General features: G+C 44.1%; 1 protein-coding gene across 3 annotated transcripts in view; it reads left to right on the top strand.

Annotated features, from left to right (window-relative positions):
* The window catches only part of MGAT5B (alpha-1,6-mannosylglycoprotein 6-beta-N-acetylglucosaminyltransferase B), a 316,097-nt gene that overhangs the window by 185,209 nt on the left and 103,835 nt on the right, over positions 1–27,053 (top strand). The window lies entirely within an intron of this gene.

The raw sequence follows: 27,053 nt of genomic DNA, 5'->3' as shown, positions 1-27,053 counted from the left end.
GCTGCACTGCTGTCCCACACAAACTTGCGCTGCACCCTCCCCCCACTCACGCTGCACCCACCCACTTAACTTCCTTGGTATGTCTCCTGCTGCTCCTGTGAGCCGGGACCCGGATAATTGTATTAATGCAATAACCCGGGTTATTGCATTAATACAATCATCCAGGAACCGGCATGCAGGAGCAGCAGGAGAGAGACAGACCTGGAAGCAGGAAGAAGCTTGCCAGTGCTGGGCCCCCTCTTGGAGGGAGGCCAGGTCTGGGGAAGTTTGCCCCCCCCCCCCCTCCTCGGCAGTTTCTCAGTATGGCTGGTTAGTAAATCCTACAGAAAATATATTTTTGTGTTGCTACTGCTGGGAATATTATGTATTCTTGAAATTGTGCCTCTACCCAGACCTTTTCTAGACTCATGCCCCCCCATCCCCACCAGTGTGTTAGAAAAAGAATGAGTTCCCAGTTCTGGCATCCCTCAATAGTTCAAAAACTGAGAGCACCCTGTCGATACCCTTCACCCCTACAAAAATCAGGGTCTTCCCAGGTTTACCTCCTGCCCCTGCACCCCCATCTCCCAAACCATACCTAGGGATCTCCTGGTGATTAGTGGGTGGCAGGAGCAATCCCTGTCTGTTCCCGCCTTACATACTGCCTTTTCATAAATGGCTACCGCAGGCCACAGGTGGTATTTTTTAAGTAGTAAAGCCAGGGGTCGGTATGCCAAATAAGGGACTGCAAGCTGTAGTCTTTATTTTGCATATTAGAAACATAGAAACATGATGGCATTTAAAGGCCACATGACCCATCCAGTCTGCCCATCCTCTGTAACCCCCAATTCTTCCTGTTCCTACTACTACTACTACTATTTAGCATTTCTATAGCGCTACAAGGCATACGCAGCGCTGCACAAACATAGAAGAAAGACAGTCCCTGCTCAAAGAGCTTACAATCTAATAGACAAAAAATAAATAAAGTAAGCAAATCAAATCAATTAATGTGGACGGGAAGGAAGAGAGGAGGGTAGGTGGAGGCGAGTGGTTACAAGTGGTTACGAGTCAAAAGCAATGTTAAAGAGGTGGGCTTTCAGTCTAGATTTAAAGGTGGCCAAGGATGGGGCAAGACAAAGGAGCTCAGGAAGTTTATTCCAGGCGTAGGGTGCAGCGAGACAGAAGGCACGAAGTCTGGAGTTGGCAGTAGTGGAGAAGGGAACAGATAAGAAGGATTTATCCATGGAGCGGAGTGCACGGGAAGGGGTGTAGGGAAGGACGAGTGTGGAGAGATACTGGGGAGCAGCAGAGTGAATACATTTATAGGTTAGTAGAAGAAGTTTGAACAGGATGCGAAAACGGATAGGGAGCCAGTGAAGGGTCTTGAGGAGAGGGGTAGTATGAGTAAAGCGACCCTGGCGGAAGATGAGACGGGCAGCAGAATTTTGAACCGACTGGAGAGGGGAGAGGTGACTAAGTGGGAGGCCAGCAAGAAGCAGATTGCAGTAGTCTAAACGAGAGGTGACAAGGGTGTGGATGAGGGTTTTGGTAGAGTGCTCGGAAAGAAAGGGGCGGATTTTACGGATGTTGTAAAGAAAGAAACGACAGGTCTTGGCAATCTGCTGGAAATGAGCAGAGAAGGAGAGAGAAGAGTCAAAGATGACCCCAAGGTTTCGAGCTGAGGAGACAGGGAGAATGAGAGAGCCATCAACAGAAATAGAAAACGGGGGGAGCGGGGAGGTGGGTTTGGGGGGGAAAATGAGAAGCTCGGTTTTGGTCATATTTAATTTCAGGTGGCGTTGAGACATCCAGACAGCGATGTCAGACAAGCACGCTGAAACTTTGGTTTGGATGCAAGGTGAGATATCAGGAGTAGAAAGGTAGATTTGGGAGTCATCAGCATAGAGATGGTAGGAAAAGCCATGGGATGAGATTAATGAGCCAAGGGAAGAAGTGTAGATAGAAAAGAGGAGGGGACCAAGAACAGAACCCTGAGGTACGCCGACAGGCAGAGGGATAGAAGTAGAAGAGGATCCGCCAGAGTGAACACTAAAGGTGCGGAGGGAGAGGTAGGAAAAGAACCAGGAAAGGACAGAGCCCTGGAATCCAAGTGAGGACAGGGTATCGAGAAGTATGCTGTGATCGACAGTGTCAAACGCAGCGGAAAGATCAAGAAGAATGAGGATGGAATAATGACCTCTGGATTTAGCCAGTAATAGGTCATTGGAGACTTTAGTAAGCGCAGTTTCAGTTGAGTGGAGAGGGCGAAAACCAGATTGTAGTGGATCAAGAATAGCATGTGAGGAGAGAAAATCAAGGCAGCGGCGGTGAACAGCACGCTCAAGTAATTTGGAGAGAAAAGGAAGGAGGGAGATGGGTCGGTAATTAGAGGGACAAGTAGGGTCGAGTGAAGGCTTCTTAAGGAGAGGTGTGACCACAGCATGTTTAAAGGCAGCAGGGACAGTCGCAGTGGAAAGTGAGAGGTTGAGAATGTGGCAGATAAAAGGAATAAGAGTAGGAGAGATGGCATTAAGAAGGTGGGTGGGAATGGGATCAGAGGAACAGGTGGTACATTTTGAGGAAGAAAGGAGAAGTGTAGTTTCCTCAATAGTAACTTCAGGAAAGGAGGAAAGGGAATGAGGGGAAGGAGAGAGAGGGGAACGGACTAGTGGAGGGAGAGCTGGTGAGGTAGAGAAAGCAAGGTTTATCTTTTGAACCTTGTTGTGAAAGAATTCAGCAAGGGTCTGAGGAGATAATGAAGGGGGAGTTGGGGGAGGGGGCACCTTGAGGAGAGAGTTCAATGTGGTGAAGAGAAGTCGAGGATTAGAGCCAAGAGAGTTGGTCAGTTGGATATAATAATCCTGTTTGGCACGTAAAAGAGCAGATTGGAAGGAGGTCAGCATGAACTTAAAGTGTAAGAAATCAGCAAGGGCCCGAGATTTCCACCAGAGGCGTTCGGCGGAGCGGGTACAGGAACGTAGGTAGCAGATATTAGAAGTCAGCCAAGGTTGTCCCATGCCTTTTTCAAATTCTGGAACAGTTCTCGACTCCACCACCTCCAACGGGAGGCCATTCCACGCCTCCACCACCCGTTCTGTGAAATAATACTTCCTTAGGTTACTCTAAGCCTGTTCCCTCTTATCTTTCTCATATGCCCCCTCATTCCAGAGCTCTCCTTCATTTGAAAAAGGCTTTTTTGCATGTATTTGCATGTTTCAGAGTTCATATTTGTTAAATGTGAGTTATATCAGAATTCCTGTGTTAAGCTGCATTTCTGACACATAGTGCATGCTATTTCCATAAGGCAGCTTAGTGAATAGGGATCATCATATATTATTTGCAAATAAAGGGGTCATTTTACTAAAGGGTGTTAAGACCTTAATACGCGGTTAGTGTGTGCAAGCAGGCTACCGCAAAAATGCGTTAAAGTGTTTTGCAGTATTTTGCCTGTTTGTGTGCAGTGGTATTCCTAGGGGGGCTGACACCCGGGGTGGATCGCCGATGCGCCCCACCCCCCTGGGTGCAGTGCCCCCCCCAGGTGCAGCGTGACCCCCCCTTGGCAAAAGGACCCCCCCAGCGAAAGAACCCCCCTGGGTTCACGCCGCTGGGGGGGGGGGGGGGTGCCACGCGCCTGTCCACTTCGTTCATTTCTATGCTCCCTCTGCCCCGGAACAGGAAGTAACCTGTTCCGAGTCAGAGGGAGCACAGAACGAACGTAAGCTCACTTGCTGTTCCAAAAATGTAGTGCAATCCAGGGGTGTAGCCAGACCTTGAGGTGGGAGGGGCCAGAGCCCAAGGTGGGGGGCACATTTTGGTCGCTGTCCCCCACTGCTGTCGCTGTAACGCTGGCGGGGGTCCCCAACCCCCACCAGCTGAATGCCTCGCCCAGCGCTGGTCTCCAGCACTGCCGCATTGCCTGCCCTGCTCTCTCTTCCCCTCATGTCCGGCATGCTCCTTTTAGTGAAACTGCTTAATTTCATTAAAAGGAGCGTGCCCGATGTGAGGGGAAGAGAAAGCAGGGCAGGGAATGTGGTGGTGCCATTGCAGACCAGTGCTGGACAAAGTCTTCAGCTGGCGGGGATTGGGGACTCCCGTCAGCCAGCCAGGAACCCAGAGTAAATTAGGGGGGGCAGGCCCCCATGGCCCCACTTAGCTACGCCACTGATGCAATCTGTGCAAATGTGATTTGAGCAGGCATGCGTCTTCCAGTCTATGCGCATATACATTTTAAGCTAAGAATTATCATAAGCAGTGGTTCTTTGTTTCAGCCTGTGCACAGACATATCCCCATGTCCATGAATCCTCATTTCTGGTTTTGGGTGGTGAAGTAGCAAGTTCAGAATAGGAGCTGCCATGCATAAGATTAGAAGCTGTGTTCTGAATAGAGCGCAGTGCACAGACATTGCGTCAGACACACCTGAGAGGTCTCTCAAGATCTGCATCAGAATCTCCAAGATACATGACGGGAAGGACTTGCTAATCTGTGTTCAGTGACACTTGCACAGATAGATAATACTGTTTCTGTATCTATTTGGTTACATTGGCAATAGAATTGGCTTTACTTACTGTTGTTCAGGGTGAAATATAAGTGGGGCATCTGTTTTTTAGGTTTTGACAGATCAACAGCAGTGACCCACCACTGTTCTGAGTATTCTCTCATCCTGTTCCTTGCCTGCCTCAGATCCTCTGCTCTGATTTTGTGCCCTTTCCAGGCCAAGGACTCTTCAGCTGCATGAGATTTTAGCAGCTGAGGGTGCTCCATTCTCCTCCTCTTCCTCCTCCTCCTGCCAGCTCTCACAGCTGATCTCAAAGGTAGTTATCAGAGCTGCTGATGAGGACAGAATGAGCAAGGCTGGTGGTGCATTTTGTATTCTGGAAATGTATGTGTTTGATTCAACCAGAAATAGCACCTATATCACCGTAATGCAAAGAACCCCCTAATTATCTGAAAAATAAACACCTAAATTTAACGGGTCAACATTTTTTTAAACACCATCTACAGCAGTTAAAAACTATCTAGATATTCTGCATCACTATCTGGATAGTGACCAACACTGAGAGCCAAAATTAGGGCCCCTTTTATGAAGCGGTGGTTAGCCCAATATGGGCTTACCGCTCACTAAAAGCGAAGTACCGCCAAGCTCCTGCAGCATCCTGGTGGTAGCTTCCTCCCCCAGAGCGCGCTGCCCGATTATCACCGAATTGGCGCAGGTGGCAGTAAGTGCTCCCCCCAAAATGGTCGCACAGCAAGTGCTTCACTTTCTGCACAGCCATTTCTTGAAAAAAAACAAAGGTCTGCCTTTTACCCGCTGCGGTAAAAGGGGGCCTCGGCATGCGTCAAAAACATTCGCCAAAACCAGCGCAGGCCCCCTTTTGCCGCTGCTTCATAAAAAGACCTTTCAGTAAATGACACTCAAAATTAGGTGCTGGGAAAAATCCACGCAAAGTGCTGTTCTGTAAAAGATGCTCTGGGCTGAATGCCTTTCTAGAACAGTGCTTAGCATGGATTCCTGTACCCAGCTTTTAGCTTGAGGACATACTGAAACCCAGTGAAAATCCCGGGGCACATAAACTTTTTATTCTATGAAACTGTGCAAGCATTGTATTGGAATGCCCCTGACCCACTCATGTCTCTCCTATGGCCACCCCCCCTTTTGGGTTGCACGTGAGACATTTTGGGCATGCAGCATTATAGAATAGCGCATAGGCAGATCTCCACATGTTCAAATTAGTGCCAATTAATATCCACAACTTATTAATGGCTCATTAACTAATTAGTTAACCCATGGATCTTGGATCCGTGCCCAAATTTGGACAACCTATACAGAATCCAGGGGATGAATATCCATTTGGGAGGAGATTCTATATATGACACCTAAAAAATCGGCACTGACTTCATTGCTGACTAAGCGTATTCTATTATAGAATATGCTTATTTGATATCTGAGTGCCTAAAACTATGTGCATCCATTTATACCAACGAAAATATAGCGTAAAGTTTGGCATGTAGATTTACACGCAAGGGGCCATATTCTATAACTACATGCATGCATTTCAGAATGTCCACGAAACACCCATTTCCTTCCCATAACCATGCCCCTTTTTGCCTGCATGAATTAGGCGTTTGGCACACTTCGTTACAGAATACGCTTAGTGAGTTGTGTGCATAAATTCTAATCGGTGCCAGTTATTGCTTGTTAGGAGCTGTTATCAACGTTGTTTAACTTGTTAAGCCAATTAAGTTACATGCGTTGTTATAGAATCCACGCCGATTTTGGCACAGATCTCTAGGCATGAAATATAGAATCCGGGGGTTAATGTGATCAGTGACAGAATGTATCCGGATAGCGGATTGTATATTCCCTTTATCCAGATAAGTTCCAGAACTTCCTTGGCTCCACCAGTGCTCTCCCTCAGCACTATCTGGATAGTGTAAAAATGCACACATGTTCTAGGCATGCCACAAACACAAATTCTTAATACAATTGTTTAACACTGCCTAAGGGGGGTAAATTTTTATGTGTCTTGAGGGTGTAGATGCTTACAAAATTGCCCACGTCAAGAAGTTGTTCTATGTAAATGCTAGAATGCAGTACATCCAATCATAGCTACTTAAGTAAATATGTATGGGCGAGAGGAGGGACCTCAGAGCTTATAGCATCCAATCATAGATACATAGATAAATATGTGTGGGAGAGAGGAGGGACCTCGGAGTTTATAGCATCCATAGATATATAAATAAATACGTGTGGGAGAGAGGAGGGACCTCGGAGATTATAGCACCCAATCATAGATACATATGTAAATATGTGTAGGAGAGAGGAGGGACCTCAGAGTTTATAGCATCCATAGATATATAAATAAATATGTGTGGGAGAGAGGAGGGACCTCAGAGTTTATAGCACCCAATCATAGATACATATGTAAATATGTGTGGGAGAGAGGAGGGACCTCAGAGTTTATAGCATCCAATCATAGATACATATGTAAATATGTGTGGGAGAGAGGAGGGACCTCAGAGCTTATAGCATCCAATCATAGATACATATGTAAATATGTGTGGGAAAGATGACGGACTTCAGAGTTTATAGTCCACTCTTGATACTATATCTTACTGTATTTAATGCAAAGTTGAAGGCAGCCATATCAGTGTTGATATTATGGCTATAACCCCAATCACAGGACTAACAAAACTGCTCAGATTTTTCAACATAAAGTAGAGTCTCCAATACGTGAACTTTGCTATGCATGCTTTAACTTCTAGCTCAAAATATAAGCACAAGCTTATGATATCCTCTGTCTAAATACTCAAAAAAAGTCTCTCATTTATGGCAAATTTCCTGTTAATAATGTGCGCCATTAAGGTATAGAGCACTTTTACTGAAGAAGGAAACATTTCATGGTCCCTTAATGGTTGACTCCACGCTAAGCTCCATTTTTGAGGAAAACAGCTTCGGGGCTGGAGACTCAAAAGAATGTGTTCCAGTGCCGTCTCATGTTGCTTATAATTTGTGCTCCAATGCCGTCTCTCACTGATCAAAAATGATGCCAGTGCAATCACTGTGGCACTTTCACATTTTTATCTGCTTCCAGAGAAGGTGCTCAGTTTGCACGTTCAGTGGGATAATAGGAGCTGTCATTTGTAACTTGATGAGAAGCCATGTTCTGTAGGCAGTGCATTGGCTTGACATCCATTCAGGTGAACTTTAAAGTCATTGTGAGATCTGTACAAGAGCTTTCAAGACAAATGAAAGAAAGGACCAGAGAGCAATTTATGGATGATGAATTCTTTTTTTAGTGTCCCATTGTTTAGCTAGTAGGATTCTATTTGGGAAGATGTACTTCCCACTGCTTATGATAATAGGCTGCTGCGGCATTTGGACTGTTATACCGTTCTTTACCTCAGGATAGAACAGAAGAAACCCAATAAAATATTAAAACTCTGAAAGGTGAAGGTGTGACAAACTGTCTCAATGGTTCCAGAACCTCCTTGATTAATAGCCAAGCTGTATAAAAGTGAGAACACGAGTAGATTCAACTAATTGGTATTATCTAAATATTTGAAAAGCAAGAGATTAAATATATGCAACCAGGGCAAGACTTAAGCTTTAGACAAATATCCTTTGCTCCTCTTCTCAGCATTCTTCGCTTGCATGGAAGTTGGCACAGCAAACAGGAGAAACCTCTACATAAACAGTGCAAGCAAAAAAGAGCAGAGGCAGGCCAAAGGAGAATCCGACACAGGAGGTGGTGTTTTAAAAGATTCTTTATTTGCTGCTTGGACACAAGGCACCCGACACGGTCCGTGTTTCGGTGTCGCAGAATGCCTGCCTGAGGGGTCACAATAGTATTTGAAAAGAAACACTGAACAACCAAGTCAGCCCAAAGGAATCTGCTTGGGAGAAATGCTGACCAAACAGCAAACTCTCCCTGGTAGCGCTGTTTGGTCATTATTTCTCCTGAGCGGATGCCTTTGGGCAGTAGCGTTCCTAGGGGGGCTGACACTCGGGGCAGATCGCCGATGCGACCCCCCCCCCCCCCCCCGGTGAAACGCGACTATTCCCCCTCCCCTTACTCTGCTATCCCTGGTGGTCTAGAGGTACCTCTTCGTCTTCGGGGCAGGAAAGAGCCCCCTCTTTCCTGCCCGGAGTTGCTAGCTGCCCTGCATCCTGTCCTGTGGTGAGTCCGGCTCTCGGCATTTCAAAATGGCCACCGAGAGTTGAAGCAGCCTCGCGAGACTTCAACTCTCGGTGGCCATTTTGAAACGCCGAGAGCTGGACTCACCACAGGACAGGATGCAGGGCAGCTAGCAGCTCCGGGCAGGAAAGAGGGGGCTCTTTCCTGCCCCAAAGAGGTACCTCTAGACCACCAGGGATAGCGGAGTAAGGGGAGGGGAGGGGGGAGGAGAGAGATGACAGGGGGGAGGTGAGGGCGTGGAAGGGGCGGGACAGGGGACGTGAAAGGCACAGCTCCCCCCAGCGAAACGACACCCCCCCCCCCGGTGCATCTTTACCTGCTGGGGGGATGGCGCGCGTCTGTCAGCAACGCTCGTTCCCTGCTCCCTCTGCCCCGTTACAGGAAATAACCCATTCTGGGGCCCGAGGGAGCAGAGAACGAGCGTTGCCGACAGATGCGGGGCACCCCCCCTCCCCCAGCAGCATGCACCCGGGGCGGACCGCCCCCACCGCCCCCCCCCCCCCCCCCCCCGCCTTAGTACGCCACTGCCTTTGGGCTAACTTGGTTGTTCAGTGTTTCTTTTCGAAAACCATGTTTGGTCCCTTGTGTCCAAGCAGCAAATAAAGCATCTTTTAAAGTACTATCTCCTGTGTTGAATTGTCCTTCGGCCAGCCTCTACTCTGTTTTGCTTGCATGGAAATTAGCCATTACAGGAAACTTAAGGCTTTGGAGTCTTTACATTATGAAATGGCGCAAACAAAACTGAGCTGCGTATCTGTTTCCAGGGATTTATATGAATTCTTCTCATGCATAATTACTTTAAAAAGACACATTACCACGCATTAGCATGGGAACCCTTACTGCCTCCAAAATAGGTGATGGTAAGGGCTTCCGCAGTAATGGCCACGCACTAAAGGTGGTCACAGTGCTTAGGAAACCCATACACTAAAGGTAGTACGGGTCACCTATTACCACGTCGTACTAAAAGGACCCCTTGCTTTGACACGCTTTGCGGTAAGCATTTTCCAATGCACTAAGGGGCCCTTATACTAAAGCACATAGGCACCTACGTGCATCCAACGCACGTCAGTTTGGAACTACCGCCTGGCTATCGCGTGCCCTGGGCGGTAATTCCATTTTTTACGCGTGTCCGATACGCGTGGCAGATTATATTTTTTTATTTTCTACCGCGTGGCGCTAACCAGGCAGTAATGAGCAGAGTACGCATGCTGACCATTGCCACCCGGTTAATGCATGAGACCTTACCGCTCAGGCCCAAAATGGATGCGTGACAATTTTTATTTTGCCCCACTTCCATTTTCGGCCCAGGCGTGCTGAAAAAGGGACCTGTGCACATCCAGTACACATGCCTACAACAGCGCAGGCCATTTTTTGGTGTCCCTTAGTAAAAGGACCCCTAAGTGCGAATTAGGGCTTATTGCCCTGAAGTAGATATACCCCCCTTTCTTTTGTTTTAGTGTATGCAAATGTATGAAATGTTAATGTGGGTCTCTAGAAACATCAGGGGCAAAACATGTGAGTACTGGATACCTGTTTACCTTTTAACCATGCCTTTGAAAACTAGGCCTAAGAGTTCCAGGTACATTGCCCCATGCTGCTTTTTGAAATCTGCCCCATTATTCACATCTTGTTTCTGTGTGCATTTCAAAGGACACTCTTCTTTAAATGCTTATCTGACATCTCTGTTTTGTAGGCGAATAGACTATTTTCTTTGTTATCTTTTAGCTATTTTCCTTTAAAAAAAATACTGAAGATGGAACTGTATTTTTAGGATATGAAGGGTACAGGGATCAGAAAGTGTGTGAATTAATTTGTTAAGAGCCTTGGTAAAAATGAAATGCTTGCATTATAAGTGAATAATTTGTAATTTCACCAGAGATCAGATGGAGGTACTTACCGTAGATCAGAAGCTGAGGGGTTTATGACAATATTGTCTAAGTATTTGAGCACTTCAAAAAAAATTGAGATTCTAATGCAATCATAGCTAACTAAACCAGAGTGGATATTACTGCTGAAACATAAATGCACTTTAAAATCAAATGAAAAAATAAGCCCACAACTCAGATACTAATTCTGTAGATTAGATAATATTTTCTCCAGTCAGAGTTCCGGGTCCTCCAAGAGGTACACCAAATGATTTTGATGCTCTCTGAATCTCACCTAGCAAAGAAATCTGTTTTAGAGGACAAATAAAAATTTGCCTGCTCGAAATGGTAGTGCTCACCTTTTAAAAAGTGTCTGGAAATCCTTGCACATACTTTATTTTCTATGACCTTCACATCCTAATAAAGCCCTGTTCCAAATTCCCAGCTTGATGTCTCTTTTGATAACCATCTGTAAAATTTCATACAGTTTCTCCTGCACCCTACTCTTTTCTACATGCAGGCACTCAGTTTTTCACCGTTCATCTTTGTTACCAAGTCATGGTACAAGGGATATCCAGAACTGCAAGAAGATCAGAGAGCACAGATACTAATATCACACAGTAATGCTCTATTACCAAACATGGATTTCATACACTGATTACTTACGACACGGCACCTATAACATTTTCATGAGCTTTTGGCGAGGCAATTTAATAAAAGACACATAGGTGTGTATGTTGCCTTTAGAAAATAGGTACAATATCACGTGTCTAGGTGACCCCTCAACCCCACATGGCAGTAATGCATGTATATGGAAATACTGTTATACATACAAAAACTTATAAAGTTATCCCCTTGTTACTCACTTCCAACCTTTGAATAACATCCATATCAAAGTATAATTCACCACTCATTTCTTTTTTTGTCATATGCAGTACTTTTGAGCACATACTACTACTACTTATCATTTCTAAAGCGCTACTAGACGTACGCAGCGCTGTACACTTGAACATGAAGAGACAGTCCCTGCTCCACAGAGCTTACAATCTAATCAGGACAGACAAACAGGACAAACAAGAGATAAGGGAATATTAAAGTGAGGATGATAAAATAAGGGTTCTGAACAAAGTGAATAAGGGTTAGGAGTTAAAAGCAGCATCAAAAAGGTGGGCTTTTAGCTTAGATTTGAAGACGGCCAGAGATGGAGCTTGAGGTACCAGCTCAGGAAGTCTATTCAAGGCATATGGTGCAGCAAGATAAAAGGAACGGAGTCTGGAGTTAGCAGTGGAGGAGAAGGGTGCAGATAAGAGAGATTTACCCAGTGAACGGAGAGATGAGAGGTACTGAGGAGCTGCAGAGTGAATGCATTTATAGGTCAATAAGAGGAGTTTGAACTGTATGCGGAAATGGATAGGAAGCCAGTGAAGTGACTTGAGGAGAGGGCTAATATGAGCATAACGACACTGGCGGAATATTAGTCATGCAGCAGAATTTTGAACATGGTATGCAAAAAGTAATACAAAGAGAAATATTTAAAACATGGATGTGTAAGGAATACAGGGGCCCTTTTCCTAAGCTGTGTAGGTGTCTAAGTGTGCCCAATGCTCGCCAAGTTGGAGTTACTGCCCAGTTACCTCGTGGCCCTTGCGGTAATTTCAATTTTGGCGTGCATCCACTATGCACATCTGAAAAATATTTTTTATTTTCTGACGCACGGCAGCTACACACGTCAAGTGGCATTTGATGTGTGTAGACCATTACCGCCCTTTTAACACGTGAGATCTTACCGCTAGGTCAATGGCTTGCAGTAAGGTCTCAGACCCCAAATGGATGAGTGTCAATTTTCATTTTGCCGCACGTCCATTTTCGGCAAAAATTTTTAAAAGGCATTTTTTGTAGGTGCGCTTAAAAATAATTCTGCGCGCCCAAAACACATGTCCACACTACCACAGGCCATTTTTCAGCGCACCTTAGTAAAAGGACCCCCACAGTGTTGCTCAAAGTACTTAAGTAAAAGTAAAACTAAATGTACATTTTAATACTTAAGTAAAATTAAAAAGTACAGTGAAGAACACATTAAAAAATTTACTTAAGTAAAAGTAAAAGAAGTTATTGCCTAATATAATATTTTTTTGAGTAAAAAGAAAAAGTAGCGCAACTACAATGAATGCAACTACTGTTAATGTTTTTATCCCAACAACTTTATTGCTCTCCAATTCAATCCACTTTGCTTTTAGTAAAACTAAATTTTTGAAAGTGACTGTCACTCATGCGAGCATGCTTGTGAGTCATTAATCCAACGTAGCTAAAAAGGTTCAGCAACTGCACTAGCAGAAAGTGGATTGTTCAGTCTGATAGAAAGTTCCTTCAATCAGGTCAGGTTGCAGTATTACTGATGTCCTCTGAGTGGGTCTGAGGGCTATGATCAAGGGAATCTCTGAAACACTTGACTTCCATATAGCAAAGAATACTTTATCATCAGCATTAGAAGTAGTGCTGTCTAATTCATCACTTGTATCTTCATCTTTAACTTCATTGTCATCGTCATGCTGTCCAATAACAAAGAAGGAATCATTGTCTGTTGTTGTTCTATCAATTTTTCATCTTTTTTTTTTTTGTTACATTTTTACCCCGCGCTTTCCCACTCATGGCAGGCTCAATGCGGCAGGCAATGGAGGGTTAAGTGACTTGCCCAGAGTCACAAGGAGCTGCCTGTGCCTGAAGTTCCCCAGGACCAAAGTCCACCACCCTAACCACTAGGCCACTCCTCCACTGTTGCTACTATTTGAGATTCTACATGGAATGTTGCTATTCCACTAGCAACATTCCATGTAGAAGTTGGCCCTTGCAGATCAACAATGTGGCCGCGCAGGCTTCTGCTTCTGTGAGTCTGACGTCCTGCACAGCCTTCTACATGGAATGTTGCTAGTGGAATAGCAACATTCCATGTAGAATCTCCAATAGTAGCAAGATTCCATGTAGAATCTCCAACAGTAGCAACATTCCATGTAGAATCTCCAATAGTATCTCTTTTATTTTTGTTACATTTGTACCCTACGCTTTCCCACTCATGGCAGGCTCAATGCGGCTTACATGGGGCAATGGAGGGTTCAGTGACTTGCCCAGAGTCACAAGGAGCTGCCTGTGCCTGAAATTCCCCAGGACCAAAGTCCACCACCCTAACCACTAGGCCACTCCTCTTGTTTTAATATTTTTGAGAACTGATGAAGAATATCAAATACCAGGCAAGCAGACTTCCTCCCTAGAGACTCTTATCAATCCAGTGGACAGTTACCCCAATGTAAAATTTCCCATGGGATGATGAGTGGTCTGTTGTGGTAGAGACATATGTCTGTTCACCAAGAATTGCTACCAGCTTCAGCTTCCTCAGCACATTAAAGTGACCCAACTCATCACTGTTCTGTTTGGCTGCAGACTAGTGGCCAGTTCAACAAACACTGTTCTTATAACTTACTTACTGGACAACAAAATTTAAGATAAGATGATCCACTGTTTGTGTGACAAGATTTGCAATAGCAAAATCCTGTTCACAGTTTTGCTGTTTCATTTAGTTTACTGAGGAATCGTCATTTACATCTCCCCTCCGTTTTTACTTTTGACTTTTTTATTTTTTATTTTAAGTCTTTATTAATTTTTAATCAAATTAACAATACAGTTACATTTGAATAAGCAATGCAGAAAGGAAAATATAAATTTAAATGAAATATTTTTACCAAAGGAAAAAACAAAATATCTTCTTTAGACCACAATAATGGGGGATAGTCTAAGCAAGTATGAAGACTACAGAGTAGAAAAAAAAATTAAATAGGAAATATGCATTGCATGTATACCTATCTTATTAACAAATATTTATTCATCAGGACCTACGGTTTACCAAGTTTCTTCATATTTATAAATGCCTTCAACTGTTCAGGCTGGTAGAAATAATACTTAAGACCCAAATATTTAATAACACATTTACAAGGAAAATTTAAGTAGAAAACGGCTCCTAAAGATGTCGCTTCTGTCTTCATCGCAAGAAACAACTTCCTCCTTTCTTGGGTCTGCTTTATAATATCGGGATATATCCAAACCCTCTTTCCCCTGAACAGAGTCTGCATTTTCTTGAAGTAAATACGCATAACCGCGTCCAAATCTTGTTGAAAAATGAACGATACAATTAGAGTCGCTCTTTCAGAGTTTGAGTCCAAAGTTCTTTCTAGTAATTCAGATATGTTCAATCCTGGCTCTTCAGATGGAATTACTGGAAGAGAGGTTTCAGGAGGCTTTTTAGTTGGTATATAATATACTTTATTCAATGGTGGAATGGTTTCAGGAGAGAAATTTAAAATACTTTTAACTGCAAGCATCAGACGTAACTGAGTAAAAGTAGTAAAAATTGGCAAAATGAATTACTTCAGTAAAAGTAACAAATGTTATCCTGTACTCCTTTACAGGTAAAAGTAACAAAACTTTTACTTAAGTGCAGTAACTAGTTACATTTACCTAATTACTATACAACACTGAAGGAATATAACCCATTTATGGAAAGCTCTTGGCTCCTTGGATACAGGGTGTTCTTCAAGGTTGTGAGGTAGTGTACGTGTGTTGTACTTCCTCAGTTTGTAATGTGTTTATCCAATGTTGTGCATTTCAGATCATAGAGTACTACGCTATGAGGGTGGCTTTGTTGTCTGAGGAAGAATATCTCCTTCCTTATCCTCCTGTCCTTCTTGCACTAGGTTGCTCTCTATAGTCTATACTGGGTTGTAAACCCTTCTTATCTTAAAAGGGCTGGATTCTGAGTGTTGAAGGAACTTGTTGATAAATATATTATTCCTCTTTGGTATGCAGTACTGTTGATAAAACAATTGGGCAAAGTATTCAAATGGTGGGGCAATTGTATAAATGGCTGCCTAGAAAGTAGACGTCACTTGTATGTCTCATTGGCGCCAGTAATCAGCAGTGACACATGTATGTGCCCTAGGCACTACTCCATAAGGTAGCACCTAAGTGCTGTAGCATATAACTGCAAATTAGGTTGTACACATGGGCGGAGCGTGGGCGTATCACCAATGTGCACCTTATAGAATACTAACAGCTGTGCAAATTGATTGGCACATCTAGGCATGCCTACTTACACCAGCCCCTTAGATGTGGCATAAGTGACCACCACTATGGAACCCTTTTACAAACCATCGGTAAGTTCAAACGCAAGCTTACCACATGCTATCATCGGTAGTTATGGCTCAAGTGTGCACCATTTCTGGTGAACCAGAAAATATTTTTTAATTTAATAGCGCGGTGCTAACCCGGTGGTAATCAGGCATCACTGCACGCTGCCTGATTACTGCCGGGTTACCACAACCTCAATGGGTGGCAGTAAGTGCTCCCCCCACATGGCCATTTTTTTCCCACTGCGGTAGAAAGAGCCCTGGCGGGTGAGAAAAATGTCCCCTTCTGCTACCTCAAGGCTCTTTTCCCTGCAGCTTAGTAAAAGGATCCCAAAGTTTTGGTGTGTCAAAGTGGGTTACTACTAGTATTCTATAACAGGTGCACCTAAGTGCCATTATAGAATTGGCACCCAGCACACCCCATTGGGCCACCTAATTTGAGACACCCAGGTATAGAATTGCCCGCTTTACTTTTTTTTTGTTGTTGTTGCTACAGACTAATGAATTTTCCCTTATTGCTATAAAACTTTAGGTTTTTTCAAATTATTTCAGTGTTTGTATTTCCATTAGGCATGAATTATTATTTTTTCATATGTGTTTCTTAATTTCCTTGATTAGAGCTGCAGAAATAATGATAATACATTTAGGGGGTCTTTTACTAAAGATTATCTTGAGCTATCTGCAGCAGGGCCCATAGGAATAACTCGAGCTAACCTTTAGTAAAAGACCCCCTTAACTTTAGTGTCCAATGTTCCCCTAATAAACTGTATGGGAACAGATTGATGGGAACATTGGACACTAAAGGGTTAAATAAGACAGTATGGACATTCAAGTTGGGACAAACATTTTTAGTTTCTTAAACTCAGTCTGAGTGCATATTGGGCTAGATTCTATATATCGTGCCTCGATTTCTGTGTGGAAATCAAAGTTATTCTCTACAGTACGTTTTAATTTAGGTGTATGTTATAGAATACACCAAGTGCTGCTCCACGTGACTAAATTTAGTCATGGTCAATTATATACGCCAACTAAAATCTGGTATAAATCCTGAAATGTAAATTTGGCACAGAGGAGGTGTATTGTATAACAATGTTCGTAGAACTGCCCATTACCTGCCCATTCCACTCCCATAACCACGCCTACTTTTCAACTATGTGACTGAGAATTTATGCGCACCACATTACAGAATACACGCGAGTTGTATGTATAAATATGAATAATGCCTAGTAATGCTGATAATTGCTCGTTATCATCCAATTAACAGCACTGATTAGCTAGTTAACCAACTTCGTTACATGCATTATTATAGAATACGCTTCATTTTCCACATGGAGATTAAGGCTCCATATATAGAATCCTGGGGATTATGTCTGGGAGTTCTGCCTAATTCCAGATGGTGGTTATGCCAAAAGAGTAATTCTTTTTATAGGAATACTGAGGGTCATGTATATTGCCATAAAGCTAATAATATGTTGCATAATTTCTAGAAAGGGCTAGTTTATAAACGTATGTTAATGGCTTTATTTAACCCAAGTTTGCAAGAATCCTGGTCCATGCCTTCTTTGTTCGTATATCATGAAATATGATTATTATTATTTTGCCAAGATTGCCAAATATCTTTGGGACATAAATTTTTTCAAGTCTTGAGTATGGGTGACTCAAGCCCAAGAAATGTGTAGACCCGAATGACATTAAAGAAGAGTTCTTCACCTTGATTGATTGATTTTATTCAGCTTGATATCTTGTTCTTCTAGTTCAGTCCAGGATGAGTTAAAATAATAATTTTCATGAATTTACAAATAGAGAACAATAAAATTATGGTAAAAGCAATAACAGAATCAAAAGATAGTGATCAATCCCAGCTTACTAGTATGTTCAGAGAATCTGTACAAATAATTCTTAATGAGTCATTGTACTTAACTATTCATATCTTATGACAGGAGGAAAAAGAGCCTCTGTTGTTGCTGAAACCAAAACACTGTTCATAACAACTGCATAATTCAACGTTCTTAGCTGTATTCAATCATTGGCTCACCAAAAAACCTCCATATCAGATATATGCCTCGTGTTTTTTTTCTTTTTTTGTTTCCGTTTTATAATATTTGTCAAAATATTCTAAATCCAAAATTTGGAACTCCTTATTTCTCGAAATCCTGAACAAATCTAGCAGGTCTGGTCAAACATCTACATATTGCACAATCATTTGTAATGTTTCACAAATCAAGCATGAGATAGAGAGACTTGTCTTGTCAACAGATTATCCCAATGGGAGCCCATTTCACATCCACTATGAGAATGAGAGCAATTGAGGACTTCCCCTGAAGAAGTTCAACATATCTTGAACCAAAGACCTCATCTTCAAAATAAATAATATAAACTATAAAGTAAAAATTGTAATGCCTATTTGTCACTTTAAATCTATAATGTGGAGGATCTAGTTCAGATAAATTTCATTAAAATATACTCAGTTTTTGGTAGATAGAAACAGCAAAATATAGCAAACCTCCATGACCAATCCAGTTTTAATATTATCTACCTTACCATGTGTGAATACCAGAAGCAGTTTACCTGAAGATAATAGACCTCACAACTGATTGGTTATTAGAAACATTCCATTTTAGTATGCTTCAAATTTTTGAAAAATGCCGAGTTTGAGGTGGTTTTTTTTGCCATTAACCGTTCATTTATCCATCATAGGAGTTGACTAGGGTGCTGAAACTCAGTGAAACTATGAAGGAGCAAGAGCAGAGGCGTAGCTAGGTTTTGACGTCTGGGGGAGCAGACTTTTGTAAAATAGGCACCAGAAGGGTAGGCCGGCCATAGCATCCCACAGCAGAGAAGGTGCAACTAGACATTTCTAGACAAGTTAAGGCACTGCTAATGCACCCCATGCCTAGGGGACACTGGTGGCTGCTTTAGAGTCTCATTGGGATTAGCACATTTTCCAAGGGGAATGTACCTAGGATCTAGTAACAACCAAATAGGAACTTCTCTGACCTTTTTACAATGTACTGCCAAGTGGCAGCCAAGTGAAAACACAAATACAAACATAGACCAAAGAAATATTTTTTACATGGCATGGCAAGACCCCCCCCCCCCCCCCAGGTGCATTGCCTCTTACCTCCTGGGGTGTTGAGAGCAGCCACACAGCTTTTGGCTCTGCCGGTTCCCTGCTACCTCTGCCCCGGAACAGGAAGTAACATCAGAAGGAGTAGGGAACCAGCGGAATCAACAGCTAGGCAGCTGCTCCCTGCACCCTCCCTGCAGCATGCACCCAGGGCAGACTGCTCCCACCGCCCCGCCTTCGGTACGTCGCTGATTCACTCTCAGCCATGGACAAGCATTTTAAGCGGACAGGAGCTTCTCTTGCCTGCTTAAATCACTTTGAATATCATCAGCTGGGTTATTTTTTAATTTTAATTTTTTTACTTTTCAGAATAAATTATTCAGATACAACACTTGACTGGTATTCATTGATACAGAACACATTTTTGATATAGATATGTATTTATTGACCATTCTTGATTAGTACCGAGTAATGCCTCAAAGCATGTTAACCATTGATTTTTGACATGTAGTCATACTGTGTTCACAACGCTTGAACTTTTTTCAACTATTTTATTAATAGAACACAAGCATTAAAGAACCACGGGCCTCTTTTATCAAGCTGCGGCAAAAGGGGGCTGTTTTACATGCGTGCTGAGGTAAAAGGGAAGTTTCGCTTTCTGACAGGAAATGGCCGGGTGGCAAGTACATAAGTAATGCCTCACTGGGAAAAGACCAAGGGTCCATCGAGCCCAGCATCCTGTCCATGACAGCGGCCAATCCAGGCCAAGGGCACCTGGCAAGCTTCCCAAACGTACAAACATTTTATACATGCTATTCCTGGAATTGTGGATTTTTCCCAAGTCCATTTAGTAGTGGTTTATGGACTTGTCCTTTAGGAAACCGTCTAACCCCTTTTTAAACTCTGCTAAGCTAACCGCCTTCACCACATTCTCCGGCAATGAATTCCAGAGTTTAATTATGCGTTGTGCGGCCATTTCAGGGGGAGTCCTTACTGCCACCCATTGAGGTAGCGGTAAGGGCTCCTTTGTTAACCCAGCGGTAACCAGATTACTGCCGGGTACACTCCAGCACTACAAAAATAAATAAGGATGGGAAGTATCACTGGGCTGCTGCGGTAGCCCGGTGATACTTCCTGTATAGCGAGCGGTAAGTTACCGCCGCTTAGTAAAAGGAACCCCACATGAGGAAAATGTAGACGTTTGCCAAAGGTTTTTGTCTTTTATAAGCAACATCATGTTAATTCCTGGCTGACCAACCAAAAAAATCAAAATAGATAATTCTACAAGAGACATTCTATCAGACCAACCTAACATCCAGAATTATGTCTTTGTGTCTATGTAAGCTGAACATTTTTTTTAAATAAGATGTTGTTAGACAGAAGGTTTTCTATTCATGTCATTGCTCCAATTGAGCACTTAGCGTAAAATTGTTCATAGAAGTAATCTTAAATTACAAATGGTAAAACCACAGCCTATTTATCTACAGCTGACCCTTTTGTGTTCCACGCTGAGTGCAAGCTTTTATTCTCTGTGACAAGAGCAATGGACCAGCTGCAAGCACTTGTCTTTGTGAAGCAATCTCATATTGAAACTCTGTGTTTTGGGAGACCGCGCTGTTTCTCATTAAAGTTTCAATTCAAGTTTATTTCATTTTGATATATCGCTGATTGAGTATCCTCCTCGGTGGTTTACATTTAAAGTAAATTGACCTGCTGAGTGGAAAGGTCCCAGAAGGTGGGGTATATGTGACTTATTTATACCACAAGGCAGAGGGATATCAACTGCATAATCCTGCAAAATTTCAGCCTTAGGTATGGGCTGATTATGTTTAAAAAAGAGAAACATTTATCAATAAAAAAATAATAACCACAGAAATTGCGTACTCCACTGTAGCACCTGCAGTTTTTAAGCTGTAGAATAAACATCAAAGTAGTGAAAAAAAATCATAGTTCCATTCTACTGATCCTATAGTACACAAAATTTTAAAAAATGAAAGTTTCCCTCCAAACTTCTATAGTCTTTATCTCTATTATTTGTAACCATATTTTGGTACCTTTTTGCTCCCAGGTCACAAATAATAAAGGAGACAGAAGAGATCCTCCAACATTACTTTTGTCTTATTGAAGAAATAATACTAAAAAGTACTCAGGACCCAGACTCAGAAGTGATAAATTGTTAAGTGCTCATTTAGCTCTTTGCCCAGCCTGTATGTTAAGAGGTGCGTTTAGGTTTCATCTGCTGCAGATTGTAATTTTTTTTTTGTTACATTTGTACTCCGTGCTTTCCCACTCATGACAGGCTCAATGCCGCTTTCATGGGGCAATGGAGGGTTAAGTGACTTGCCCAGAGTCACAAGAAGCTGCCTGTGCCTGAAGTGGGAATCGAACTCAGTTCCTCAGGCCCAAAGTCCACCACCCTAACCACTAGGCCACTCCTCCACTGTTGCTACTATTTGAGATTCTACATGGAATGTTGCTATTCCACTAGCAACATTCCATGTAGAAGTCGGCCCTTGCAGATCACCAATGTGGCCACGCAGGCTTCTGCGAGTCTGACATCCTCATCAGACTCTCAGACTCACAGAAACAGAAGCCTGCACAGAAGCCTGCACAGCCTTCTACATGGAATAGCAACATTCCATGTAGAATCTCCAATAGTATCTATTTTATTTTTGTTACATTTGTACCCTGCGCTTTCCCACTCATGGCAGGCTCAATGCAGCTTACATGGGGCAATGGAGGGTTAAGTGACTTGCCCAGAGTCACAAGGAGCTGCCTGTGCCTGAAGTGGGAATCGAACTCAGTTCCCCAGGACCAAAGTCCACCACCCTAACCACTAGGCCACTCCTCCACTCCTAATTTATTGAAATAAGTGTGTTTTAAAGTTATTCTTAAATATGGTAAAGAAAGTATCCTATCTGATGTGCAAAGGATGTCCATACCTGAGTGTTGGTCCAATGTAATTGTCTATTGCTCATGTTTGATCTGTTCTTACTGTACACCGCCTTGAGTGAATTCCTTCAAAAAGGCGGTAAATAAATCCTAATAAATAAATAAATAAAATAAATATGCTCAAAAAATAGATCAATGGTCAGTATACATCCTAATAAATCTGAAAGAGGGCATTAACAAAAGGTTCTGGTAAAATGATCAGAGATTCCTAGTGGGTGTGTGTGGAAGTAAAAAGCTCACTAGAAAACATGGTAGTCAGGGGGGGGGGGGTCACATGATGCCAGCTTCCTGATAAGATGCAGGTGCTCTGAGCTCTGCGGGAACCCTGCATAAATCTGCTAAATACCATATGAATTAAGGCAGTGGCGTAGCTACGTGGGGCCACGGGGGCCTAGGACCCTGTAGATTTGGCCTTGGACCCCTCTGCTGATGACCCTCTCAACCCCCCTCCCGCCACCAACCCTCCCCTGCCACCGCTGTCGCCATCGGCTACCTTTGCTGGCGGGGGACCCCAACCCACGCCAGCCGAGGTCCTCTACTTCCGGCGCAAGGCTTCATTCTGTTTGTGTGAGTCGACGGCGGCGATGGGGGAGGGATGGCGGCGGGAGGGGGTTCAAAGGGACGTCGGAGGGGGGTCAAAGTTGTTGGTGGCAGCGACAGTGGCGGGGGGTGTCAAAAATGGCGGCAGTGGCCGGGGGGGGCTATAGTGTGCCCCCTCACCTCAGGCTCTGGACCCCCCCCCTCCCGCTGAAGTCTGGCTACGCCCCTGAATTAAGGGATCATATTTACTGCTTTCAGGTGGAGAGGTTTCCTGAGCACCACGGCCGGTGAGCTCTGTGCAAGAAAAGGGCAAGATCGGGGGATGCCCACAAAACCCAGGGAAAAAACAGCTACAAAAAGGGGCAAGATGGCAGATAGTGCTGAATTGATCACAGTCCCAGTGGGAGAATGGGACCCAGAAATTTCTAAGACAATGTCAGCGGACCTAGGAGATAGACTCAATAAATTACAATCTGCAGTAGATGAAATAAACGAGAAATTCGGCATGCACTCCCACAGATTAATGGAAGTAGAAAGGAGAGTATCAGAACGAGAAGATGAAGCGGTACACATGTCCAGTTTATTGGGGACCCTGCAGAAGGAAAACTCCAAACTTCGTGACCAAGTGTAGGGACAGGAAAATTGAGCATGTGGAAATAACCTGAGAGTTGTGGGTCTACCGGAGGAAGTTTCGGACCAGGAGTTGTACTCCTTTTTTTTTTTAGCTCCTGGCTCCCCAGTCATTTAGGACCTGATTGTATTAAGGCCATATTCTGTTGCGAGAGGGAACACAGGATCGGGGTCAGTAGAGCTAAAGATCAACGGCCACGTGCTGTTATCGGCTTCTTCCTTAATTGGATGGAAAAAGAAGCTGTATTAAAAGCATATCACAAACTTGGTTTGGATTATAAAAACACCAAGATCTTGCTATTTAATTACTATTCCACTCAGATTGCTCTTCAGAGAAAGAAGCTAGCACCAGCATGCTCAGAGATGTACCGCAGGGGAATATGTTTCTCCTTGATTTATCTTGCTAAAATCAAAGTGTAGCATATAGGGTTACCATTTTGTGTCCTCTGAAAACCCGCCCCCGCCACGCCCACTGTCATGCCCCTTTCGGATCCTCATTCTGCCCCCTTTCCCTTCCCCCGTCACATAGTCCCCTCCCCCGCGCCCCCCATCACGTGCTCCTCTCCCCTTCCTTACCATCTTCCTTGGTGGTCTAGTGACGTCTTCGGGGCAGGAAAGAGCCCCCTCTTTCCTGCCCGGAGCGCTGCCTGCCCTTGCCTACATCCTTCTCGGTCTTGGCTGGGGATTCAAAATGGCCGCCGAGAGTTGAAGCGGCCTCACGAGACTGCAACCCTCGGCAGCCATTTTGAATCCCCAGCCGAGACCGAGAAGGAGGATGGGCAAGGCAGCGCTCCGGGCAGGAAAGAAGGGACTCTTTCCTGCCCCGAAGATGTCACTAGACCACCAGGGAAGATGGTAAGGAAGGGGAGGGGAGAGCCACGGCGCCGATGGATCACAAACCGCACGCACGCCCTCCCACACGCACGTTTGTCCAGAAATCCAGACAAACGTGCATGCGGGCAAAACCCGCCGGATGCCCCGGACATGCCCTCAAAAAGAGGACATGTCCGGGGAAATTCAGACGAATGGTAACCCTAGTAGCACGGAGGTAAAATGCTGTTGCTCATGGATAAAGTGGCAGCGCAAAGGTTTCCAGGCAGCCTCAATGTGTCAGGTGAGCACTCCGGAGGGAATGCTCGGGACTGAATTCGAAGCTGATGACAGAGGACATTCCAGTATGCCGGGTCATCAGCGAAGAACTGGGACAGAGTAAAATGGAGAGGTGCGGCTGCTGAGTTGTGAGGTACTTTGCCATGTCTCCGGCGATAGTCCCTCCCTAAGTGCGCATCATTTCTGGGGGAAAAAGAATCCCCCCAGAAATGGCTTGCACGGTGATAACCTGGTGGTAATCGGACATCAATGCACAGGGTTAGCGCGGGAGCCCTTATTGTCACTTCGATGGGTGGTGATCAGGGCTCCCCATCACATGGCTATGCGGTAAGAGTTCTCTTACCGTATGACCATGCGTACATGGGGTCTTTTTACCCCTGGTGGGTGGGAAAAACAACCCCTGCCCTTTTTTCTGCTGCTTGGTAAAAGGACACCTAAATGAGGTAAACGTGAAAACAGTAAATTGATACATAATAATAACAGAACTACCATAAAACAGTATCAAAAATATACACATTTAACAGCACTGGAATTAAAATACCAGAGAAATAATACGTTAGCATAATATTACTGATACACCTAATAAGCATACATTACAACATTCAACATACATAGATATGATGCTAAAGATTTTCTACAATACGGCTTACCATCCTACTACTACTACTACTATTTAGCATTTCTATAGCGCTACAAGGCATACGCAGCGCTGCACAAACATAGAAGAAAGACAGTCCCTGCTCAAAGAGCTTACAATCTAATAGACCATCCTGCTTATTTTCGAAGGAGAAGGCCAGCCATCTTCCGACACAAATCGGGAGATGGCCGACCTTCTACTGCCGGCCAAATCGGTATAATCAAAAGCCGACTTTGGCCGGCTTCAACTGCTTTCCGTCACAGGGTGGGCCAAAGTTCAAGGGGGTGTGTCGGCAGTGTACCGAAGGCGGGACGGGGCGTGGTTAAGAGATGGCCAGCCTCGGCCGATAATGGAAAAAAGAAGGCCAGCTCTGACAAGCATTTGGTCGACTTGGTCCCATTTTGTTCATGACCAAGCCTTGAAAAGGTACCCGAACTGATCAGATAACCACCGGAGGGAATCAGGGATCACCTCCCCTTACTCCCCCAGTGGTCACCAACCCCCTCCCACCCAAAAAAACAAATTTAAATACATTTTTTTGCCAGCCTCAAATGTCATACCCAGCTCCATCAAAGCACTATGCAGGTCCCTGGAGCAGTTTTTAGTGGGTACTGCAGTGCACTTCAGGCAGGTGGACCCAGGCCCACCCCCCCACCTGTTACACTTGTGATGGTAAATGGGAGCCCTCCAAAACCCACCAGAAACCCACTGTACCCACATCTAGGTGCCCCCCCTCATTACCCTTTAAGGGCTATGATTGTGATGTACAGTTGTGGGTAGTGGGTTTTGGGGGATTTTTGGGGGGCTCAGCACCCAAGGTAAGGGAGCTATGCACCTGGGAGCAATTTCTGAAGTCCACTGCAGTGCCCCCTAGGGTGCCCGGTTGGTGTCCTGGCATGTGAGGGGTCCAGTGCACTACAAATGCTGGCTCCCACGACCAAATGGCTTGGATTTGGCCGGGTTTGAGATGGCCGCCATTAGTTTCCATTATCAGCGAAAACCAAAGGTGGCGATCTCTAAAGCCAGCCCAAATGTTGAGATTTGGCCAGCCCCGACCGTATTATCGGAATGACGAAAGATGGCCGGCCATCTTGTTTCGATAATACGGTCGGGTATGCTGCTTTACGGGGCTGCCATTAGAGTTGGCCGCCCTTATAGATGGCCGGCCCCGTTCGATTATGCCCCTTTATATAGCTGAGGGACCAAGAGCAGATATATGATTTTTTTATTGCATATTGTGTTGACATTGTAAGTAACATACTATGCCAAACTATGTGCTATTATTTTAATTTTTTTACTGCTGTAATTGTCTATTGCCTATATTCGACTTAGTCTTGCTATACACTTCCTTGGATGAATTTCTTCAAAGGGCGGTAAATAAATCCTAAGAAATAAACACTCATGCTTACTGTATAATTTATAAATATGTGACTATGCACCTGGTCTTTCTGGCACATGTACTGAATTGCATGTGCCTGGGAGCAGGTGTAAATGTATTGCGCCTACTTTTCCTGAGTGATTTAATAAAGACTGATAGGCAAATATGTTGACAGAATGAAATAATCACAGCATATGGGGCCTATGTATGGTATTAGCCTGGGTGCCCTGTTTTATAATTTCCCTAAGCCAAGTATCAAATCTATTTAAGCAAACACATATAATTAAATTGTTTCCATAAGGGTACGTGTGGGTAAGTGCTTGGAATAATTGAGATTAAAGTATTTAAAGTGTTACTCGTGCTGTACGACAGCTGTTGCAGATGCAGATAACTCAGTTGTACTTTAAGGCATTCTTTGCCAATAGAACAGAACGAGCAAGGATCTGCAGTTGCGTCTAACTTTAGGTATGGCCACTTGTACCAACTGAAACGTGGTGCAAATGTAAATGCCTGAATTAGGGGTCTTTTTCCTAAGGTGTGCTGAAAAGTGGCCTGTGCTAGTGTAGGACGCGCGCAGATCCATTTTTCAGCGCACCTGTAAAAAATGCTTTTTTCGGGAGGGGGGGGGAGCAAAAATGGACGTGCAGCAAAATGAAAATTGACGCTCGTCCATTTTGAGTTTGAGACCTTACCACCACACATTCGCTTAGCAGTAAGGTCTCACGCGTTAACCGGGCGGTAATGGTCAACACACATTCAAATGCCGGTTTCCACCCGTGCGCCAGAAAACAACAATTATTTTCTGGTGCGCGTAATAGATGTGCATGAAAACTGAAATTACTGCCCGAGCCATGCGGTAGCCAGGCGGTAATTCCAAATTGATGTACATTGGGTAGGTGCCTACGTGGCTTAGTGAAAGGGCCCCTCAGAGACGTATCCTCATTATTCTATAATAATGCACATAAATGCTAGGAACGCCCCTCTGTTCTGCCTTTGACCTCCGATTTCTGTGCTCCTTTTCTTT

The sequence above is a fragment of the Microcaecilia unicolor genome, chromosome 6 (genome assembly GCF_901765095.1).
Source record: "Microcaecilia unicolor chromosome 6, aMicUni1.1, whole genome shotgun sequence".
NCBI classification, from domain to species: domain Eukaryota; kingdom Metazoa; phylum Chordata; class Amphibia; order Gymnophiona; family Siphonopidae; genus Microcaecilia; species Microcaecilia unicolor.
This window is presented reverse-complemented; position numbering and strand designations above follow the sequence as displayed.